Source organism: Ctenocephalides felis, unplaced genomic scaffold, assembly GCF_003426905.1.
Source record: "Ctenocephalides felis isolate EL2017-DRISC unplaced genomic scaffold, ASM342690v1 CF-g0.4_SCAFFOLD_01886, whole genome shotgun sequence".
NCBI lineage: Eukaryota > Metazoa > Arthropoda > Insecta > Siphonaptera > Pulicidae > Ctenocephalides > Ctenocephalides felis.
Genome location: NW_020538040.1, coordinates 112,667,096 through 112,679,816, shown reverse-complemented (window position 1 = coordinate 112,679,816; position 12,721 = coordinate 112,667,096).

Here is a 12,721-nt window from a genome sequence, read left to right as displayed (position 1 = left end):
AATTGTATAGTTTTTTTGGCGTTTGTCAAAATTAGAACTTTCATCAACGTTCACTCAAACACGCCTGAACCAATTTTAAAAATTTGAAAGCCGATCGATATATTTCGATGTGGACTATCTTTTCTCAGTTTTGTGCGACGATCTGCCGAGCCATTTCTTCGCAATTTAAAAAAAAGTGATAAAATTTTCGTCCACATTTATGCTTATACTACCGAATCGATTTTAAAAAATCAAAAACTGTTCGAAAGATATTAGTTGGGAATGATACTGATTAGTTTTAGGTGAAGATCTACCCAGCAGTTTTATATAATTAACTGTTGAAAAAAAATTTGAGCCAATTTATATGAAACTTTTTTTAGCAATATATATCATGGTCTTATAGAACTTACTGAAATATTACGGCATTATGACAGGTAGTTTAATTTTAAAAAATCATTAAAGTTTAAGAAAATGAATAGTTTTTTTGACGTTTGTTAAAATTAAAATTAGACGATTTACTTGGTATAACGATAGAGTACTTGGTCTTGTTGAACATAGTAAACCATTAAAGTCCTACGGAAACTGGTTCAATTATGAAAATGATTTAGAAAATACTCCGAGTTAACGTTCGTTCGTTTTCAATTAGGTGTAATAAAAAATTACTTCTTTATGGATTTTCAAACATTGGCGTTTATCGATAGCAACTTCGTAAGAATCAAGGTCACGGATGGCTATACATCTTTTCCCCATTGATTCAAATATTTTGGTTATAAAAATTTTAACTTTACTTGTTTTTGAGGTATCTGTGGTGGACGTTTAAGTCCCGTTTAAGCTCTATTTAATGAAAAGAATTAACATAGTTCAATTTTTCAACTTGAACAAAAACTAAAATATTTACACTTAGTATTTAATCTTTATTAATGGTAAAAAATATGAAACATATGGACGAAATATTTTTTTACGTATTTTGGTGTTAAATCAATTTTTAGCGATCTATAAATCTTTCCATTTATCATCGACTTAAAATAGTCGCGTGGCGTGAGTTAGGAAAGCAGATGGTTTCATTTAAAGGCTTTTTTATAAAACCAAACCAAGCCTTCTTTTTTTGTACGAAGGAACAATACAAATATTTTTAAAACTATAAATCTGATATATTTTTAAACGGCCATATTTTTATTCAAATAAAAATTAAACTATTAAGATTTTAACCTATTAAGACTATATATAATTTTTTAAAGTTAAATCATTAATAATATGTTTTTTAACTTCCCGTAGGGTAAGTTATTGTAATCGTCCAAAAATCGAAATAGAAAATTTTTACATTTCTTCACTTTTTGATGGTTTCTGAACATTTTGACATACCTCACAGAAAAAATGGATGTGTATGTGTGTGTAGAGCTTACAATACCGGAATTCCGTAATCCCGAATACCGGAATCCCGGACGATTTTTGTCCGGTGTTCAATACCGGTATTGATGCAAATAATACCGGTATTACGGTATTACTAGTATTCTATCAAAAATTCAACTTACGCAAAACACATATAAAGTTTTAGTTTCTAAACTATGTATTGTGTATTGCCGACGATCAGCTGAGTGTGACACATCGACAAGCAGTGTCGGCAAGATAAAGCGATTCATTCAAAAGGGTTCATTTACAAAAGTTATTATGCGTTCACGTGCCTCGTTGCTATATCGAATTCGCTATCAATGATTTTTAAACATAATAATTAAATCGATGAGATATAATTCTTTATTTATTATATATAAATCATTTTACATAAGTAAGAACGGCAGTTGTTTAAATTGCGTGTCGCTGACATCATATTGAGAATTTGCGAAGTGTATTGTTATGGCCCAACGCTTAATTAGTTAATATTAATAACTAATATAGTAGAAACACACTACGTAATGAATCATATTCTCAATTGTATTGCATTCAACATAAGAATAGTCAACATTGTAATAATCTTTTATCGATGAATTGCACACATCGCAGTAATTCCCGAGAAATCCGAACGGGTAATAACTTGACTTGCACTCACACATATAAAGAAATTCTATTGATCATATTCAAAAGCAAGGGAATTCCCTTAAACTAAATAAAATGTTACATAAAGCCGAAATGTAACTAAGTAGGCAGTTGTGTAAATTTCGTGTAGATAACATCTCAAAGTTGCGGGAAAATAAATGTTTATTATAAAGAATAGTGTGTTTATAATATTGTGTGAATATTGTGTTTAATTTGAACTTATGATATTTATAAGTGAGTATATAAACCAAAGTTTTAAGTTAGTGTGTAATTAAAAAATATTAAAATAAATACTTCACCCGTGTGTGTGTTAAAAAACTCCAAGTCTAGAACAAAAAATAAAAAATGAAATTACTTTTTGTGAAAAAACAGGAATAAAAGGAACGAACCTACAAAATATGTATAATTTCTTAATTACAATTGTACCAACAAGTGTAAAATCGGATAGAGCTTTTTCGGCGGCTGGTTATATTTGTAATAAAATTCGGTCCTCGCTTGATAATCAAACAATTGATTGTTTATGTTTCTTAAAAACATTAGCCATGAATTATAATTTATTCTTTTCTTAAATATATTCTTAAATAATAAATTCTTATTATAAATGTAGAATGTAAAATGTAACATAGAAAATTATATATTTTTACTGACACGTTTTTTGTTTCTATCTACTTCTACTCCTTATGTAATAAATCAATAATATGTACTCATTTCAGGACAATATTTGTTAGATTTCATATATTATTTGTTAATATGTCAATATAACAACTGAAGTAAGTAAAAATAACTATTTAATTTTTCATCGACAATACCGGTATTAAAACCGGGATCCCGGAATTTCATTTTTCAAATATCGAATACCGGTATTCAGATTTTTGTACGGTATTGGAAGCCCTATGTGTGTGTATGCATGTATTTATGGATAAAATTTTTCGTCCACATTTTCAGTCGCACAGATTAACCAATTTGAATGGCTCAAAAAACATTTGATTCCTATTGATATGAAGATATGCTGATTAGTTTTTGGCAAAGGCAGGTCCAGCCGTTTCGGAGATACAGTGCAAAGAGTGCAGAAAATAGAAATCGAGTTTTTGAAAGAATGGAACATCCAATTTAAATAATTAAACTAGCTGTAAGTGGAATTCTGTCTTGAGGCAATTATGGCATCGTGCCTTAAGGCAAATTGCTGTAACTTCCCGTACCGTTACGAAATGTTCGAGGAATACTGAATGTTTTCAAATAGATTATTATAAATATTGTAACATTGTCTAATATTTATAAGAATTATATAAACTGAATTGCAAAGTTGAAATTATTTGTAAAGTATATTAGAACTATAGTCAGAATTAAAAATAAAATCTAAATTATTTTCGATATACAAAAAATTAAAAAAAAAAAGTTGAAACTAAATTTTTTTTTCCAAAATCAATTATTTTGTTAAGACAAGCAGAAAGTTTTTTGAATCATTTAAATCGGACGCTTAGTTCTCTCAAAAACTGCTATTTTTTACATATTTAGCTTTGTATCTTCGAAATGGCTCGGCCTGCCTTTGCTAAAAACTAATAAACACTTCTCTCAATCATTACTAATTGAATGTTTTTTAGATCATTCAAATCGGATACTCCGTTCTCTCAAAAAATCGATTTTTATTTTGTGCACTTTTTGCTCCGTATCTCCGAAACGGCTGGACCTGCCTTTGCCAAAAACTAATCAGCTCTTTTCCCTATCAATAGGAATCGAATGTTTTTTGAACCATTCAAGTCGGTTGATCCGTGCGCCCGAAAACGTGACTGGAAATTTGTATCCATACATACATACACACACACACATCCATTTTTTCTGGGGTATGCCAAAATGATCAGAAACCTTCAAAACGTCGAGAAATGTAAAAATTTTCAATTCCGATTTTCGGCCCATTACAATAACTTACCCTACGGGAAGTTAAAAAACATTCAATTCGTATTGACGGAAGAAGATGTTATTAGTTTTTGGCAAAGGCAGGTTCAGCAGTTTTGGAGATACCGAGCTAAATGTTTGAAAAATGGCAGTTTTTGATAGAAATAAGCATCGAATTTGAATGATTCAAAAAACATTCTGCTCGTGTTAACGAAACGACTGTTTTTGGGGAGATTTTTTTTTTTTAATTTTTTTTTGATTTCCAAAAAATTTTTTTTTTGAAAATCGAAAATAAATTTAATTTTAATTTTTTTTCTAGCTAAAGTTCTAAAGCTCACTAATATACTTAAAATAAACAATTTTAACTTTGCAATTCAGTTTATGTGATTCTTATGAATATTAGACAATGTCCTTCACTTAAAATTCGATTGATTAAGTATTGTTTATTGAGTTTTTTTGTAAACATATATGTGTTTGAAAAAATAGTCTCTTTGAAAACATTGAATATTCCTCGAATATTTCATTACAGTACGGAAATTTCCTGCAATTTGCCTTGAGGCACGATCACCACTAGTTTCTCTTGTAGTTAATAACGATATAAATATACTACGAATACTATAACCAACGATTTTATCACTAAACTGCATTTAATATTATATATATATATATATATATATATATTTCTTTTTTTATTTACATCATCCATAAAAATATTGTTCTTTTAGTTATCATTCATTGAATACATATTAAAACTAATTAAAATTATATAAATAAAAATGCTCAAGTTTTAAATAAAAATTACAAATTACAACACAACTAAATAAAACTACAACTATCATATCCTCATGCCGCAATTAGTTTGTTTCAGTAGTAGATTAGTTATAGTAATTGATCTCGCAAACTCATTTAAATTATTTGTAATTATATTAATTATAATGCACAGACACGAACATGTATGTCCTAAAATTTTAGCATATTATTCCAAAATTTAATTAATCCATAAAGATTAACTAATTTTCGTAGGACTGTTAAATTTCATGAATAACATCGAAACATTGTTTTGTGAAACTTAATAAATTATTGAAGTGAACGCTTTAAGAAAATGCTGGCACGATTACGTAAATCATGTAAGTAGTTTTCGATATTATTTAATAATTTAAATAATGTTAACCTAATCGCGGCTCTTCCTTATCGAATTTATTTCATTGGCTTTCAAATTTATGAAATTCAAATTTTGACTTAATTTTATTTATTAATTTTAATATTATTATTATTTGCTTTTATTTTATAATAAATTATTTTATAATTTAAATTTATGTTATTGTTTATTATTGTTACTAGATGCTAAATTATTTTATATTTTGTATAAACAAATATTGTAATTAAAAAAAATCACTTCATCATGCGACTTTTGGCACACATTTTGTATATCACTTCAAACTTTGATCAATTTTTTAAATTAAACGATATGTCGTAGAGCCGTAATCTTATATATAAAAATGGAGCTCTCGATCAAATAATTCGGTAGAACTCGAAAACGGCTAAACCGATTTGGCCAGTCTTAGCCTTGAAACATTCGTGCCAATCCAGAGATGGTCGGAAAGGTGAGATATTATTTCAAAATCGCGTAGAAACTTTACATTTTTAATTTGAAAATTTGTGGAAAAGCGTAATTTAAATAAAACAATGGACGGTGGCTAATACGTGAAATGTCAAACGTTTTTGACAGATGATGTTCAATTACGTTTAATATGATGTTTTACGTAAATATTATTTAATTATGATTAAATTGTAGTAAGTAGTTTTGTTTGTAGTTTTATTTATATTCAAAAACGTTAGTAAACGGGCCGCAAGTGTTTCTAGAGACTCAAAATATCAACTTTTTTGAAATGTGAATATGAAAATGCACTTTTTGGCATATTTTTCTCAAACACGGTGCTCTGAAAGATCTCATTTGTATAATTATATACTCATTGGTATTTATAAAACATTTTCTAGGTTATATTATTTTTTATTTATGTTATTTAAATTCAGAATCTAAATTTGGTATCGACCTTTTGTTGAATAACATTTTCCCAGTTATAATTTCCCAGAATTTATCAAAGAATAGATAGTAATATATAATGGTCCGGGGTTAAAAAGGTCCACCACCGCTGTGTCCAAAACCACTAAAGTTAAGCATTGTTTAACAAAGATATTTGACAGTAGAGAGAAAAAGATGTATAACCAGCTATAACCTTGATCCTTATGACTTTGCTATCGGGAGATAAACGGAGATAAATCTTTGAAAATCCATAATAAAAGTATTTTCTTCCGCTGGTAGTTTTTTAGCATTAGTTAAAAATGTAATTATTTTATAAAATACTTTTAAAATTAAAATAAGACATAAAACCTGTTTGCCACCTGTCCGTTCCAAGTTACCCCGTCCATGGAGTAAAAAGGTCTAGATAACAATTTTTTGAAAGGCATAAAAAAGCACATTTGTACAATGGTAAAGTAGCTGGCAGTTTTACTGAACGTAGTCAGATAATTGTTCATTTGAAATGTGTTATTTGTTGTGATATAATTGGTTTGATTTTTATAATATAATTAATATTTGCTCAAAGTCAAATTGGATCTTTGTGCCTCGCCCTGCTTCACATATATACTTTTTATTAAAATTACTTTAATTTATCGAATGTTACTTGAAACTTTTCAAAAATCAGGTCAAAGAAGAAATACTTAATTAATTTTCTATCTCTAGAACGTTTAATAGGATGTTTTACGTGAATATTATTTATCAATGATTAAATTGTAGTAAGTAGTTTTGTTTGTAGTTTTATTTATATACAAAAACGTTTGTAAACGCCGCAATGTTAATATGAAAATGCACTTTTTAGCATATTTTTCTCAAACACGGTGCTTTTCAAAAAGCAGGTCAAAGAAGGAACACTTAATTCATGTTCTATGTTCTCTCCTCGCAGAAATTTGAAAATTTTGTATAAGCTCAGTAGTATTATTTACAATTATACACAAAATCCAGAATCCAAAAAGAATCTGAAAAACTTGAAACGCAATCAATAAGTCGAAAAAGCAAAAAAGACTTGGATTGAATTATACCATGTTTTCTATACAAAGTGTATAAAATTTCCAGTTTGATTTTATTGACAAAATATATACAAACTAATGTTGTTTATTGTTTTTATAATATCTCATTGTATTATATCATTCAAACAACACATACTTATATACTAAATGTATTAACATTTTTGATTCTCTAGAAATTGTTTAGAATATACCTTACTTAGCAAAACAACGTTTGCTGGGTCAGCTAGTAGTATATAAAAATTGTCATTTTTTTTTAAACAGTTATTTACAAAAAAACGACCCGACCCATCTTTATCAGAAACTACTCAGCACGATTCGCAACCAATATCTTTCGAACGGTTTTTGAATTTTGAAAATTGATTCAGGATTGTGGGCTAAAACGTGGACCAAAAATTTTACACTTTTTTGGTAATTACAAAGAAACAGCTCGGCCGATCGTCGCGCAGAAACGCTAGTCCTTATCGAGATATATCGAATTGCTTTTATATTTTTGAAATCGGTTCAGCCATTTCAGAAAAAACTTCGACAAAAGGTAAAAAATTAGCTTACATTACATAGAAATGTAATCAAAATTTGTGCTGATTATTAAAATCTATATAAAATATCTGATAATTTTATATGCATATGTCTAATGGTCGTTTTTGTCCGCCAAATGGCTGTTTTCCTACTTTGTTCATTTGATTTCTGAAAGCGCTAGAGCTGCTTTCCAAAAAAATTAATAAGTTATTCATTTTGGAATCATCATTTATGGCACTTATTGCCCCGTATTTACGATATGGCTAAAGCTGCCTTTTCCAGAATATAATCAATATCATCAATACGAATCAAACTTTTTTGAATTTATTCAAATTGGTTGAACCGTGCTCACGAAATCGTCGACGAAAATTTGTATCCGCACATACATACGCACGCACACACAAACACATACATCCATTTTTTCTGAGGTATTCCAAAATGTTAAAAGGTATTAAATATTCATTATATTTTTGTGATGCCACAAGCCAGTCATCCCTGTGGTAACTTTTCTGGCACTTCTTGCTGAAAACTCTTCAAGCCAACAGGATCGATATCGCTTCGCAATGATAAAAAAATCTAACATTTTTAATTGTCCCGACCAAAACCATGCTATAAGGTAAATCACTATTTCCATAAAGTTTTGTTGTTTTGAGCATAACAAATATCTGAGCAAACATTTTAAAGATTGCTCATAAATTATCTTCATAGTCTGAAATTTTTATGACGAGTACATAAATCAATTCGCGCTTTACCATAGTTACGAGCGTTAAAGTTTTGTTAGTTCTTCGTGTTAAGTGCGGTTGTCATCGGATGATAGGAATTGATTCTATATTTGGAACGAGGAACGAGGCTAAAATATCATAAACGGATTACTAATAGATTATCTTTCACACCATGTATCAATGAAATCATCTGATGATGGAAACAATTAGATGGATCATCTTTAAAATATATGCAGTTAGATATTACCCAGGAAGCATGTGATAATGCACTCAGGAACGTATTATTTTTAAACACGATTCGATTCTGAAATAGAAATCAACTAGTGGTAAACTTGAAATGAATTAATGGAATAAAAATAATCAATAATTAATGAAAAATATTCAAAAATTAATAACAATTATTTTCAATATTTTCAAATAGGTTATTATATTATGAATATTGTAAATTTATAAGTTATTATTAAAGTAATTTATAAATTTATTAAAATTTTATGGAATTTATAAAATATTCTGAAATTATTGTAAGTATCCGATTTTTTAAAAACTTTTGATATTTTTTAAAAATTTTTAAAAGTTTTCAGAACAAAATATTTTTTTTGCAAAACTATTATTTCAAACCGTCTACACAAGCAAGCATGTAACTCGATTACGAATTGCATAGATTAGTTTTTTGCGATAGGTCTTCAGATTCACAGAAGAGTGCTAAGTTTTTTGTCTACTTATTTTGAAAATCGTTCGAAAGATATCATAACAACTAATTGCGCTGATTAGTAATTAGGAAAAATTGGTCGAGACTTTTGTATGTAACCAAGTACTAAAAAATGTTTTTGGCGTAAACTGAACGAATATAATCCTATATTATAGGCCTGCAAAAAGTGGTTGAATTAAAAAAAAAAACATTAAAGTTCGGAATAATGGATCGCGTTTTTAGGACAAACAAACGCATGTTTGTGTACTATATGGTAATGGTAATTAATACGATTACAGATGTTATAAGTTTTGTTTGAAAGATATTAATAAGATATCGCACTCATTAGATTTTCGAGAAAGCGGAAACTTTATTTTCGAAATGCTCGAAATAATCTAAATAGATACATTGCAATTAAAACTAATTAAGTTGATTATAACACATATCGGGAAGATTATGCAACTTGCTTTTAAATCAAAATGATACTTACACCTATTTGAATTTTAAAAATCATTAAGCTTCATAGGGTATAAATTGGGACAAGAAATTTTGCACTTACAATTAGGCTTATTGGAAAGAGATTGTTGCGAATCAAACAAATCAAAGCGATCTTATCAGGTTTCATCGAATGACTTCAATTTTTGAAAATGGTCAAGAGGTCATTTTGGCACATAGATAAATTTTCTAAGTTCATTGTTAGACCATTCGGAATGACTGAAACGTCGAGAAAATATAATACAAGCAAATCGTATTTTCAGGCTAAATTATAAATTTCGCTTTCGAGAAGTTAAAAAGTATACCAAACAATTATTTTGCTCGATATGTTTTTCAGAATTTGATACGATATTGTACATTGCCTTTTCGCATATGCCTCATAGTCGAAACCTATAAACCACTCTATCGTGTCAGATTTCCAATTGGAATCTTTGGAATCCGATATCCTCGTGTAGTGAAAAACCATGAACAAAAATGTAATTTTCAGTTTGTGGCAAAAGGTTTTCGTTCTAGACCATAAACAAAATTGTCGTCGAAAACGTAATGTGAATCTGGGGATCAATTTTGATTTCGAGTTCCGATTTTACGACAACAAAATATACCAGTCGATTATTTTCAATTGTTTTCTATGCGTCCTCCTGGAAAAGGGATCTAAAGTATTAGATTTTTTACTACTTCGGAGGAAAATAAAGAAAATGTAGAATAGGAGCAATGATAGGAAAAGTTAGTTTTGCTTTAATAAAACTTTAGAAACCTGATTTTTTTAGTTGAATTGTATGGTTAAAGACTAAAATAGTTTCGGCTTCAATATATTTCATAACGTAAGTGGCTCGTCTAATGATGTACAGAAGTATTTCAGCAAAATGATTAAAACCAAATATCAAAATATAAAAATTATTATCAAAATTTCATGTAACTAGTTGGTATTGGTATTTTGGGTTAAGGCACGTTACGTGAACCATAGATAAACAAGTATAATAGATCGCTATGTCTGGCGGTTTGACGTTACCTCGATTGGAATACAAATTTTTAAAAATAGATGGCAGCACATGTATAATATTTAAATTACCCCTGGTTTTACTTCTTAATTTGTACGTATCGTATACAGCCCCAAAAACCTGAATAATTTTTAATATTGGAAATAAGAACAAATCATACGAAATACAAAATATATATTTTCAAATATATTACATATGTTTAAAGAACAATTAAAATTATGTTTATATTAACAATTATAATTACAGTTATGGAATGTTTGAAAATATAAAAATTATTATACATAATTATAAAAGTATTATAATTTTACAATTATGCTTAAATAATATTTCAAAAACTAAATATCTAAGTGAAGAAAATCACAGAAGTATTTAACTAAACTAAGCACAAATAACTGACTAATATTAATTACTGAATGACTAATATTAATATATTAAAATCTTAAAAACTAAGAAGAAACTACAAGCACAGGAGCACGCAATGAAATTACAAATTTAAAAGGAATGACAAATAATACAAAAATTTAAGGGGTTAAGAAAAAAACAAATAATTTGTTAAAAAGTACAAATACTTCACAAACAAAAAAGTCCTAAAAACATAAAATATATATATATTGATATCAAAATTGAGAGAAATTCAAATTCCTAGGATTAAAACTCATTTACGAGACATTGTTCTTTATTAATTCTGCATGTAATAGTTATTTCGCTATCTAATGAATTAATAGTAAAGTTGCATTTAACAAAACCTTTGAATAGTTTCTGTACGAGTGTTTTATAACATTACATTTAGCCATGTTCCATCATGAAAACTTTATCATTGAAATTGCCATAAAAGATCAACAAAGTGTTTACAATGAACAGAATAATGTTTTATGCACATACAATTGTTTATGAATCAAAAGATAAAAGCAATATTTTTGATTCCCAAGGTCGGTAACAAATATATCTTGAATTTAAACATTATATTGGGATGTTACACAAGTTTTATTTGAAGAATATTATAACACTAATCTTCAATCAAAATACATTAAAATATTATGTATGGTATAGACTCTCTTTATAAGTGTTTACATTTGCTAATGTAATAGATAATCTTATTAAATAAAACAATGAACTTACGTTGATGAACATTTAAACCAATACTAGTTTACTTTATAAGTGTTTACATTTGCTAATGTAATAGATAATCTTATTAAATATAACAATGAACTTACGTTGATGAACATTTAAACCATACTAGCTGAATAACTGTTTTGCAACTTCAACAATATGAGATTCAATCCAATCATATAACAATTCCGAAGATAATGGTATTTCATCAAACATCAAAACACAGTATCTGCTACTAATACTTTTTAAAAGAAATAGCTGAACCTAATGTTTTAAATAGACACTCATAAATACCGCTATACACTTGTATCTCTGAATGCAACTTTCTCAATGTTTGAGGACATGGCAAAATAAATATTTGTCTCCAAAAATAGTAGACCTTTGGAGACTTTTTGTACGACTTATTCCTTAAATTATTGCATTGTTTATGAATCCTTCTTGTCATTACATATTGCATTCCTTGGTTGTCAAAAGTACTCCTGCGCTTTGTTAGTGCATTTTGCAGCAATTTGCAGGTACCCCCAAGACACCTATTCAATATAATAACATGTTGACATATCTTGATTATATATAATTATTGCTGCAATTATTATTAAAAAATACCTTTGCGGAAACTTGTATTGGAATAGCTAAATATTTTAACCCGCACTTGACACTTTTTTGGGTACTATAAAAACACTTTGCCATATTAAATTTCACAAATGTTCACTTAAACAAAATTAATTAATTAGAAACAACACAAATTCAAAAAGTTAGGTTATTCGTACAGCCATACAGCGATCAAATACTTGACAGCCACTTGCATGAACCACGAACAATTTGTAGTTGAAATTGAGTGCACATGAGCCATCTGTTTTTAAAAATTGAAACTACTCAGGACCAAAACAGTGCAACGCGCATTTGTTCGAAGATAACTCCCCATGACGTGAACTTCCTTAACGTGAACCCCTACGTGAACTTTGATATGTGTAAATAATCGACTTAATGCATGATAAATAAGTTAATTTATGAGTGGTTAAAAGTATTCGAAGTGGATTTATTACACATTATTGAAAATCGGACACGTTACCCCGTCGGAGTATTTTCTGAAAGCAAGTTTCCAAAATTTAATATTTTTTATAATTGAACCAGTTTCCGTAGGACTATAATACATTTTTTTTCAACAGTTAATTACAAGAAAACGTCTCGGTAGATTTTCACCT